Raw genomic sequence first — 12,344 nt, 5'->3', positions numbered from 1 at the left:
GGATTTTTGGCGAAGGAATTTTCTACGCTTGACTTGTGATGCATGTGGCCATGCCCATGTGCAGAAATGTGCACTTTGGCTCCATAACAGTTAAAGTTCAGACTCTTGTGAGCGCCTGGATACCACATATGTGCATGTATGTGAAAAATCCAGGGACTAGTACGCGCTCAAAAATGTGTGCAAATTTGCATATTATGCAAATTAGCTCGACATGTAAGGGGCGGAGCATATGGCTTCAATGGAACTTTTTTTAGATGAGCACATGCCTGATCAGGTGAAGTTTACATTTTGTCTCTAGGACATACGGTTTAGGAGAAACACCAGTTTAAACTTTTTCATGCGTTTTTGTGCGCTATAGCGCCACCTATGGTCGGATCGGGGTGGCGTGTTGCGCCTGAGTAGCGGAGAGGAGTACTACAAGTTGGCCAAAGGAGAAGTCTGTAGGTCTTACGGTTTAGGCTGCACAACGCGTTTTAAGGCAGAAAAAAAATTGGCATATGAAAAGCTTGTGAAAGGTGTACTGAAAGCTGATTGGTCGATAGCGGCGGCCATATTGGACATATGATGGTGCAGGTCAAGGACCTGTGTCATAGGTGCATATAGATGATGCGTACCAAGTTTGGAGTTATTTGGCCAATCGGTGTGGGCAGGAGAGTTTTTTGGCCGTTATAGCGCCACCTAGGTGTGCATGTCTGCCAAAATGCATGTGCAGGTCTAGACACCCAATAGGTACATGTGTGTGAAATTTGGAGTGAATACATGAAAGTATGCCTGAGATACAGCAGAATATGTGGATTTTTGGCGAAGGAATTTTCGACGCTTGACTTGTGATGCATGTGGCCACGCCCATGTGCAGAAATGTGCACTTTGGCTCCATAACTTTTAAAGTTCAGACTCTTCTGAACGTTTTGATACCACATATGTGCATGTATGTGAAAAATCCAGGGACTAGTACGCGCTCAAAAATGTGTGCAAATTTGCATATTATGCAAATTAGCTCGACATGTAAGGGGCGGAGCTTATGGGTTCAAATGTATTTTTTGTAGAATGGAAGATGACTGATCAGATGCAATTGGAATTTTTTGTTTATGACATACGGTGTAGGCGTGACAATTTTTTGCGCTCTATAGCGCCACCTATGGTCGGATCGGGCTGGCGTGTTGCGCCTGAGTAGCGGAGAGGAGTACTACAAGTTGGCCAAAGGAGAAGTCTGTAGGTGTTACGGTTTGGTCTGCACAACGCGTTTTAGGGCAGAAAAAGAAGAATAATAATAAATATAGCCGCAAGCGGCGATTGGCGGGTTCACACACAAAAAGGCAAAAAAGCCCAAAGGGTCTTTTAGACCAACAAATTGGCCTCTTGGCCTCAATAGGCAAAAAGAAGCCCAATAGGTCCTTTAGACCCAAAAGTGAATAGAAGCTGTTTGAGTGGAAAAAATGCATAAGTAAATCAATGTGACAAAACATTCAATTCAACTGAGGCACTAAAGGCCCAAAAGGATCAAAATAATGTGTATTGGCAAAATGATTCAGATCACAGAACTAAATCACATGCTGAGATCAGCTTTGTGTGCGTTTTTGTGGTGTTTCATGTGAGCAATTGTTTTCAGTCAGTTTCGGTGTTTGGCCACTAGATGGAGCCCAAGTACTATCATACTGATATCTCATTAATCTCAGTAATGCAATGACATTTTGGTGAATTAAAAGGTTCATTTCTGGTCAGGCAGTGCACTTTTTGTTATGAGATGTAATTGCAATGTTATAGACCTCATTGATCTGAATCATACAAGCCCCATTACTTGTCTGTATTCTGCATAACAAGATTGCTGCGTGAGTTTTTATGATTTCTCAGGTTTTTGGGTACTGTAGCGCCTCCGACAGGCCAATTTGAACCAAACTTGGCCTACCTCACAAGGACCTCAGTCTATAAAAGCCTTTCAAATTGGGAGTTGATCACTTACATGGTTTATGAGTGATAGCAATAAAGGTCATTTATGGCATGGCCAGAAGGATATAATGGAAAAATTGACCAATCAGACAAATAAAAATGCAACATTTTTTCCTTATTTAGTTAACTACAGTGTCTACAGATTATGCCTATGCCATTTTTGCCATCATTGGATCAAATTCCTAGGACTAGTTCTTAAAGAGCTATTTTCAAACAATTGATGAATGTGACAAAAGTATGCATTTTTTAATAGGACTTGTAATTGCAAAGTTGTCAGGTCTACTGCAAGGTATAAAATGAAACAAGTTGCATGTTCCTAAGTGAAAATTTGGAGGAGTTATGTATGATTTTCACAAATAGCGCCACCTAGTGGCCAAATGTTTCAACACTGCACAGTATGACACATAGTCCTGGGATATGTACAGTGATGAGGTTTCATGTTGATTGGCCAATGGTAAGTCTGTCAAATGGCCAATTAATTCAAATAAAAATTAATTGGCTCATGGCGGCCATGTTTTTTGAGTGATGAGGTCATCATTGTGTGCCTTGATACCACTTGGGCCCCTGATGATGCCTGTAAAGTTTGGGCTTGATGTGACTAATGGTTTCTGAGAAACAAATTTCCCCATGTTATAGCGCCCCCTATTGGACAATCGTGGCCAGCTTTGACCTGTGACCTCTGAGTCATGTGCCCTAACAACTGATAAATTTTCATAAAGATAGGTCAAAGCATTGTTGAGATATAGCTGCTGAAGTAAATTTGGCCACGCCTCAGAGCTATTGATTGACATGTCACAACGACAATGTATGCAAATGTAACAATTTTGTTCAAATTTATTGATAATGAGATTCTTCTGAATATTTTGACACCAAGATTGAAGAAATCCGATGAAAAACCAGGGACTAGTATAAAAAAGTAGGTTTTGCATATTATGCAAATTAGCAAAAAATCTAAGTAGGCGGAGCTTAATGGTTCTTGAGGCTTTTTTGTTTGTCTAGAGCCAAGGAATGCACCTGAAGTGGAATTTTGTTTCTAGGACCTACGGGGTGGGAGATATGGACCAAAACGCAAAATGCTGCGCTATAGCGCCACCATCAGGCCAATGTGGGTCTCTGTACTTTAGCACGGTCCCGCAAACAGTCTACACCAGTCTGCCAAGTTTGGTCTCCCTGGGCCTTACGGTTTAGGCTGCAGTATGCGTTTTATGCGGAGAAAAATAATAATAATAATAATAATAATAAGAAAGAAGAAAAAACCTAACAATAACAATAGGTTTCCCACACTACGTGTGTGAACCCTAATAATCGGAACAATTACAATAGGGTTCCAGCACCTTCAGTGCTTGGACCCCTAACAATGCCTACTGCCTACTTCTACCAACTACAAAGCAGTTTGTTACTCATTTTGCATATCTCTCCAAAAGACGGCCTTTCTCCATGAACAGAAGTGTTGGCCATTTTAACAAATGACGACTTTGATAGCTAACTGGCATTACTTGTCCTTTATATGTCCCTGGCCAGTCTTTATGCTTGTATTAATGTCTCTCACACTCTCTCCAGCCTTCACCTACTGTGGAGCAGGAGTCCTCCCTAAGACTTCATCTGTTTGTGTCACTTAAGCCCACACAATATAGTGCGTGGGTATGTGTGCACATCTGTGTGTGTTTCTAAGTGTGTGTGTGTCTCTGAGACTATGCGTGTGTGTGGTATTTGTGTGTGTGCGCGGGTGTTCATGTGCGAGCACACACTTTTCCACTACAGTCAGGCCCATCTGGAGCCGCTTAACTGAGTACAGTGCAGTATCTACACAGTGTCCAGTCAGACTTAGACCCTGTACACTCTACCCAGTGTTCAGTCAGACTCAACCCCCATACTCTACCCAGTGTCCATTCAGACACAGTGTTGGGAATGTTACTTTAAAAAAGTAATCAGTATAGTATTATTACAAATAGTTACTCACTACTTGTTCAAAAAAGTAACTGAGTTAGTAACTGAATTACTCTATAATAAAAGTAACTTGTTACTAGGGAAATCAACTATTTGCATTACAGTAAAAAAAGTTATATGCCAATGAATAAGGATTTTTTGAAAAAGCAGTTTTCACAGTCAGTTTGAAATGAGTAGATCAGAAAGGTGTTTAACTTTTGATATTTATTGCCCATCAACAGACCAGTGCAGGATAAAACCCTTTAAAATCCCAAATCTTTGTAAAAAAAAACAAAGTTACACTATATAAAGTGCATCTATCAAATTAAATTCTCTCAACCTGAGACAACTGGTTTGTTCACAACAGAAGTAAACTTAACAATAAAACCTCTATTCTTAATTAAATAAATCAAATACCCATTCTGGTAGACATTCAGGAAGTTCAAGTATTTTCTTAAATAATGTTTATATCGTCACCTTGAAAATGCTAATTTTTCTTCGGCTTGCTCCTGACTTGCCATTTCTGCCTCTTCTCCGTTTGTGTCGTGTGTCACTGGTGTGCTTCGGCACGCGTGTAAAAACACTGGATCTGATTGGCTACCATAACGCTGCCTTAGCCAATCGCTTACTGACTTGTTAAGTTAAACAGGTGTTACACAGAGAACTGTGACCTATCGAGCGAGATCTGTTACTCCTCACTAGCCTGGGCAGGGGTCCGCTCTCATTACTGTTAGTATATCAATATATAGTAACGCACCACTTTTAATGACCAGTAACGTCAACGGCATTGTAACGACAGGAAAAGTAATTAATTATATTATCCCGTTACTGACAAAATGACGCCGTTATTTTGAACGGCGTTATTCGCAACACTGGTCAGACACAACCACCATACACTCTACCCAGTGTCCAGTCAGACTCAACCCCATACTCTACCCAGTGTCCATTCAGACTCAACCCCCATACTCTACCCAGTGCAGTATCTACACAGTGTCCAGTCAGACTCAACCCCCATACACTCTACCCAGTGTCCAGTCAGACTCAACCCCCATACTCTACCCAGTGCAGTATCTACCCAGTGTCCAGTCAGACTCAACCCCCATACACTCTACCCAGTGTCCATTCAGACTCAACCCCCATACTCTACCCAGTGCAGTATCTGCCCAGTGTCCAGTCAGACACAACCCCCATACACTCTACCCAGTGTCAAGTCAGAATCAACCCCCATACTCTACCCAGTGCAGTATCTACCCAGTGTCCAGTCAAACTCAACCCCTATACTCTACCCAGTGTCCATTCAGACTCAACCCCCATACTCTACCCAGTGCAGTATCTACCCAGTGTCCAGTCAAACTCAACCCCCATACTCTACCCAGTGCAGTGTCTAAAGTGTCCAGTCAGACTCAACCCCCATACACTATATCCAGTGCAGAATCTACCCAGTGTCCAGTCAGACTCAACCCTCATACACTCTACCCAGTGTCCAGTCAGACTCAACCCCCATACACTCTACCCAGTGTCCAGTCAGACTCAACCCCCATACACTCTACCCAGTATCCAGTCAGACTCAACCCCCATACACTCTACGCAGTGCAGTATCTACACAGTGTCCAGTCAGACTCAGCCCACATATATTCTGCACAGCTGGGCACCTGGGCCTGCTCCTTGGCTATGATCTGCAATTGTCTTTATATGAGTTTTAGGCTTGTAAGGTCACCTCCAACCAGTCCTGAGCTACATTCCTGTTTTATTTATTCAGTTTTTAAGGCAGAATTATTTTTTATCATAGGACATCATTTAAACAATTTGATCCCAATTTAAAAAGCTGTGGGGTTTTTATGTGTATGAATAAAACTTTTATTTTTATGTTGAGTATTTGTTATACTATTAATATGTGTATACAGAGTATACATAGCCCTGTAGTGACTTTGGTCTTGGCTGGTATTATCCCTGTATAAATAACATTGAAAATATGTGTGTGTGTGTGTGTGTGTGTGTGTGTGTGTGTGTGTGTGTGTGTGTGTGTGTGTGTGTGTGTGTGTGTGTGTGTGTGTGTGTGTGCGTGTGTGTGTGTGTGTGCGTGCGCGCGCTCTGGACGAGACATTAAATGGAGAAGGTAACGTATCCTATACGCAGTGAAAACTGGCCCATAACCACCAACTACGCAGTGTTCTGGGCAAGTCCAGATCTCATGATGCCTATTGACATTTCAGTCCAAACGCTGCTACAGACCTATAGATCATGTGTGTCAAAAACACACCAAACATGAGGCGCAGCAGTCGCTTAACAGAAGAGTAGCAGGCATTATTCATTTAGTAGAATTCCTAACCACATAAATTCAGTGAGGCTGTAGTTTATGAGTTGTCCAGTAACCAGAAACACTGAGCAAGGATAGTGCATTCAGAGACCACTGTAGTTGTAGCCATGGAAAGAGGGGTGGGGTTTGCCAGAGCCACACCCAGCATGTCTGTCAGAAGCGCACTGTGACATCATCACAAGCTCAGATTTGCTCAGATACCACAGCACCAAAAAGAAAAAACAAAAACAAAACAACAAACAAACTGACAATAAACATCCAGATTGTCTGAAGTGTATCACTATATAAGTACTATATAAGAACATGTAAAATCAGAGGTTAGTACAGTACTCTGGTCTGTGGTAGGTCTTTAAACACATGCTGATTATGCTTTCTTGTGAGAGGAATGCCAGTGGTTAGGCATTAGGTAACTTACAATTAATCTTATTGCCTACCTTTAAAGAAATAGTCAGCTCGGTGAAAGATACTTTTATTTGTTGAATAAAAGTCATTATGCTGATTCCATCTCTCTGTCACGTCTGCCAACTGCGCTCCCAGAACCACCAAGCAACCACACCCACCTTGTTCATCGTCTCCTGAGTTCAGATTGCTTTCACCTGTTGTTCCCATTTAACTTCCCTCTTTCTCCAGTCTCTCACTGTGAAGTATCGTCTCTGCCTAGCTGGCCATGCAGAGCAAATCTTGTCCTCCTGTCTCTCTGGTGTCTTTGATCTCCTTCTCCTTTTGACCTTTGCACTTCCCATTGTGGTATGTCTACTTGCCTGCCTGTGGTCCTGCTGATTGGACCTTGGTGCTGACGCCTGGCGGCTGACTCCGTGTCTCACTTTGTGACAGCCTCTGCACAGCAGTAAAGGGCTTAGGCTGCAGATAGTGCGGTCACGATGCGAGAACACAATGCAAACCAAAAAAAATACTATCCATGCCCAGGAATAGCTCAGTCCTAAAGAAATGGCACATTGGATTGGGAGAGGACTGTGTATGTGTCATTATTTGATGGGTTGTCATGTCCCCTGGGTTAAGAATTACCTCAGAGCAGAGCAGTGTGCTGGTTTATCTAGTTGAACTGACCTTCTCCAACCAAACCTGAATCACTGTCTAAAGACTAAAGGTTTTAACACCCACCACAAATTTTGATGAGTTTAGGGAAACTGTGAGCAGGCTAAAAACCTGACAGGACAGTTTAGTGCAATGTCCACTGCAACGTGTGACCGAACACGAGAAGTGCAAACGACGAGGCTGGTGCTGCTCAGGGAAAGGCAAGTGGGGAGATACAGTGGCTCTCCAGACCTGGGAGTGAAGAACATGGGCCTCGAGAAGATGGAGCTGGGAGGGTGATCCGCCTCACTGTGAGAAGGATGAACTTCACTCATCCGGACCGTCGAGTTTGGGAGCGAGGCTTCGGACATCCAGGTCCACCGCACGTCCATCACCTGAACCACCGGCTCCCCCGCGGAGCCGGATCTCCTGGGATACGCTCCTTTGTCCATGCTGTGTGAGCTTTGGGATCAGACCGCCGGCGGTTAAGGGTGGTCCGATCGTGTCCACTTGCTCCAGCTCTCTCCCGCTCCCCCAGAGAAGAAACGGAACACGCCAGACACTGACCCGATGAAACCAAGCGGCTTTAAAATAAGTAACGACCCGTGAAAACGCCAGCGTTTCCCGACCTAAAGCAAACAGAGTATGTTACTCACGTCCTGTCTTGCCAGTAGCTATCGCCGCTAATGTGTCCAGCCTTTCACGAGCGTCTCGTATTAAATTCTCCCAGTAGGGACAGGTTACCAGAAAGCAGGCTGCCAACAGCCTTAGCCAAGTACAAATGTTTATTTAAAAAGTTATGTTCAAGTATTGATTCGATTTCATTTCTTTCCACCCTCCTGCATTTGGCTGCCATCAGGCTGTCCATCACTGCACTGAAGGTAGAGCAAGTGCTGCTCTTATAATGGACCCTGTTTTCTGACCCCATCAGCTTGCGGGCACATGATAATAAAGACGCGCCATTCACATGGCCAAGACAAACAGGACCCCTCAACTGGTATAGATATAGGATCATGAGCATAAATGATTATACATATTAGAACTGAAGATGGAGCAGTTTACCATCAAAGCCTAATCTGTTATTTTCCTCTTGGTCTATTACAGCCTTTCTCTGGAAGTCTGGTTTGTACATAATTACCCTGAAATGGACATTAGTTTTCGTTTTCAGTGAAACTATCCTCAGTGCTTCCAGTGAAATGTTTAGCTTTTATGTTTATCTTCCTCCTTCACTCAGCGTGTTTGCGAATGTTGCCGTGGTCGCAGGCAAAGTGCAAAGCGAACATTGAAGCTGGAAGTCGCGTTCCCTGGTCCAGCAGTCACTCGAGGCCAAAGAATCCATCACACCTTGAAATTGAGAAATGTATCAAAGCTCCTCTTCCAAGTGGACACAGGAAAACTCAGTCAGGGAAGAAGGAAAGGTGTGTTTCTTGGAGCTTGTGGGATGTCTCAGACGGGTGAACATAGACCATTCCTCCGCCGCTGTCAGCAGCCATGTTAGTATAGTCACGTTCGTTTGAGCCACAAAGTGAACCAATGTGCAGAAAGTTCCACGTGGAGATGGCTCTCCATGTGAGACACTGCAATCACATACAGGGACGTTTGGTGAGACACTGCAGTCACACACAGAGATGTTTGGTGAGACACTGCAGTCACACACAGAGATGTTTGGTGAGACACTGCAGTCACACACAGGGATGTTTGGTGAGACACTGCAGTCACACACGGACGTTTGGTGAGACACTGCAGTCTCACACAGTAATGTTTGGTGAGACACTACAGTCATACACAGGGATGTGTGGTGAAATACTTCAGTCACACACAGGGACGTTTGGTGAGACACTACAGTCATACACAGGGACGTGTGGTGAAACACCAATCACACACAGGTACATTTGCTGAGACACTGCAGTCACACACAGGGACATTTGGTGAGACACTGCAGTCACACATAGGGGCATTTGGTGAGACACTACAGTAACACACAGGTACATTTGATGAGACACTGCAGTCACACACAGGGACGTTTGGCCCGTACCCAGGGTTTGGGAATTTGATAGTGGGCCTGATCCTTCCTCACCATAACCTCATGAAACAACACGGCTTGTATTTGGTCTTGTTGATTCGATGTGCTAATATCAGACCAGACATCTCCTCACCCTGTTCCGAAGAGGATTTGGGCAGAGTTTGTTCACAAGCCAAAGTCAGTTTATTTAACTTTGGCGGATATGAGCCGCTCGCAAACTGTCCGCTGTACAGAGAGCTGTTTGTCCGCGGCCTCTCAAAGCCAGCGCTCAATCAAGCGTGTGCCCCCCAGAGCTACTGGCCAGTTAGGACTCCGCCTGTTTGCCCACTCAGGTCCACAAAAGCCAAAATCAGCAAATCTCCTAATGCGCCAAGACATTTACACTCGCTTTTACTGTGCCAGGTTCTTTAATACGTTTGGAAGCATCCTCTAAGAGCAACGATGCAGGCGCCGTACATTATTTTATCATTGTCTCTGCAGGTGTGTGAGTGTTCCCTGTTTTTGGTGTGTAGGTTTTTGTGAGGACTCCAGCAAAACATGAACGCTCTGACATTGTGGGGACATTTTGCAGTTCTAATCAAATGTGTTCAAAAGTTCTGGCAAACACACACAGTTACAGTGTGATAGGGGCTTTGCTTGATATCAGATCTCCTGTTACAGTGAGTCCCATTAGACTTTTGACCACCAGTTTCAACAGTCTTAATCTCACATGGTCTGTGTTTCAGAAGTCGTAAAAACAATGCGCTCGAATCAGGAGTCTTGCATCTGATTAAGCTCCATTTACTGCCTACCCTCAGCAAATCTTCACATATCATTACATCAGGTTATAATTTGGTGCAATTATTCGAGGGAGAAACACTGTTTGGTCTGTGGTGTCGGATGGAGCGAATCGAGGCGTTGTACGAAGCTATTTGACGGACGTTCTGTTTTGCCCTCTTGCATTCTCATTTTGCTGAGCGTTTGGGGAGGGAAACGCCCAGTGAGGGTTCGCCTCCAAAAACAGCAGCAGGAGCAGCAGCATTCATCAGGAGGCTGTGTCAGTGGCACCAACACAGAAGGGTCTTCTACTCGTCTTAGTGGAGGCAAACAAAAATCCATTAAAAAATCCATTTAAACCTATTTAAAAAGCATAAGATTACACTGTTCGTTGGACAACCGGCAGCCGTTTAATGAACGACAGGCCTGGAACCAGACAGTAATGGCATCTACATTCAACTTGTGCGCCCTCCCCAGAGACCCATGAGAAACTGCGATGGAGATGTTCTATGAAGTTTTCAAAGAAGAGTGCGTCTGGCTTGTTGGTCCGGGTCTTTGTCAGGCAGGTAGGGTGCTTGGTGGGAGAGTTAGAATGCTGGCGCTGCCTCATTAGTGGTCAGTCAGATAAGCTCGCTCACTGACATGAGTATGAGGGCGTAATTACGTGTGTTAACCAGGCAGGCTGGACCCAGGCTTCTGGCAAAAGACCCAGTGTCCATATCAGATGAGTGAGGGCCGGTTTGGCAACAGGAGCTGCTTCAGTCTGTGCCAGGCTCTTCTACACACACACACACACACACACACACACACACACACACACACACACACACACACACACACACACACAGCTACCTTTCAGTTAATCCTTGTTTCAGTTGATCTATCTGTACATGCCGTAAATATATGCATTAAAATCTGAATTATACACACACACACACACACACACACACACACACGCACGCACACACACATCACCCCATCTGAAAACACAAAACAATACCAAATTATATCAGCACTTTAATGACTTCCTGCAGACAGCCGCCAATGCCCTGCATCTAAACTGACCCGGACCAGAAGACGGTAAAAAGGCCAAGGATGATGGGTGCGTGCTGGGAGCCAGCTGAATTATGGGACGTGGAGTCAGACATGGCAGGGTTTCATAGCTCACTGGCTTCCCGAGCCATGGCCCTGTGGCACCGTGGCGGGTGTAATTTGTACCACATGTGTTTGAAGGTGCCTCCTTGTATTAAAGCAGGACGTTTCAGGCTCTTGGCGGAGGGGAGAGAAGGCGAGGGTGTGTTGGGTCAGTAGGCACCAGTGTGGGGGTGGTGAGGTAAGAGTGCGGCCTCCTTTCTCTCAAAGAGATCTGGTCACCTAAAGTACCCCCCAGTGACTAATAAGGTCCTGGTGAATGCAAACGTGTATCACAAGGAGACACCAGACTCAAATATACATCACATGCTGCCTGTTGGCTTTAAATATTTATTATTGATAATATTTTGCAGAACAGACACGTGATCTTTCATTCCGCTGTAAATGAAATGCAGTGGCAGGAGTGTTTGTAGTGGTAATGGCAACGTCGTTCCCCAGCGTGCAGTGCAGAGGTCTGGCACCATGCTCGGCTGTTCTCCGGTGTACTAAATCGGTTCCCAGTCACTAGGCAGGTGATGGCAGTTATGCAGGAAGGAGGGAGCAAGTGTTGCTCATTGTGATGTGGTCTTTTGGGACACATCCCGTGAGCACACATCAAAAGCCCCTGGTCATTCAAGTAGTGTGCCCTGAGATGCATGTCATGCACAAGGCTCCTGGTCTCAACACAGGGACTAAAGTGAGCTGAAGTGCAAGACAGTGTCCGTGGTGCGCATGTGCTACAGCTGCCCTGTGTTTGTGGGAGCACCGTCCGTATCTGAGCATCCGCAAGCACGGCGGATATCAGCATCATTCTGCCTGGGCTTCGTTCATCATAATACACTCACTGTAAAGCTGTCCAGGTATGTCCCACGTGTACATGTGCACACAAACACACACATGGAGACCTTCTGTTTAATGTCTTACACACAAATACTCGCCGACACACACACACACACATGCATACAGACACAATGTCTGCACATAAACAAACACACATCCACACCCACATGTTCATATACACACACAAACATACACATGCTCCCATACACACGCACACACATGCTCACATACACATGCTGCCGTGCACACGCGCACACACGGGGCTGCGGTCAGTGGCGGAAGACGGTGCACCCCTCAGCGTGCGTGCGGGGGGAGGGGGAGGAGGTGCTCCCGGCCCTACAGCCTTTCACCTCTGTCTGCCTCCACAAA

General features: G+C 45.0%; 1 long non-coding RNA gene across 1 annotated transcript in view; it reads right to left on the bottom strand.

The window, feature by feature from the left end:
• Nucleotides 1-6,660, bottom strand: part of LOC143488951 (uncharacterized) — a 33,907-nt gene extending 27,247 nt beyond the window's left edge. The window contains exon 1 of the long non-coding RNA XR_013124595.1: nucleotides 6,625-6,660. This is a non-coding gene — a long non-coding RNA (uncharacterized LOC143488951). The remainder of the gene's footprint in view (nucleotides 1-6,624) is intronic.
• Between the last annotated feature and the right edge of the window lie 5,684 nt (nucleotides 6,661-12,344).

The sequence above is a fragment of the Brachyhypopomus gauderio genome, unplaced genomic scaffold, assembly GCF_052324685.1.
Source record: "Brachyhypopomus gauderio isolate BG-103 unplaced genomic scaffold, BGAUD_0.2 sc57, whole genome shotgun sequence".
Lineage (NCBI taxonomy): Eukaryota > Metazoa > Chordata > Actinopteri > Gymnotiformes > Hypopomidae > Brachyhypopomus > Brachyhypopomus gauderio.
The sequence above is the reverse complement of the archived record's forward strand: the minus strand, read 5'-3'. Positions and strand labels throughout refer to the sequence as shown.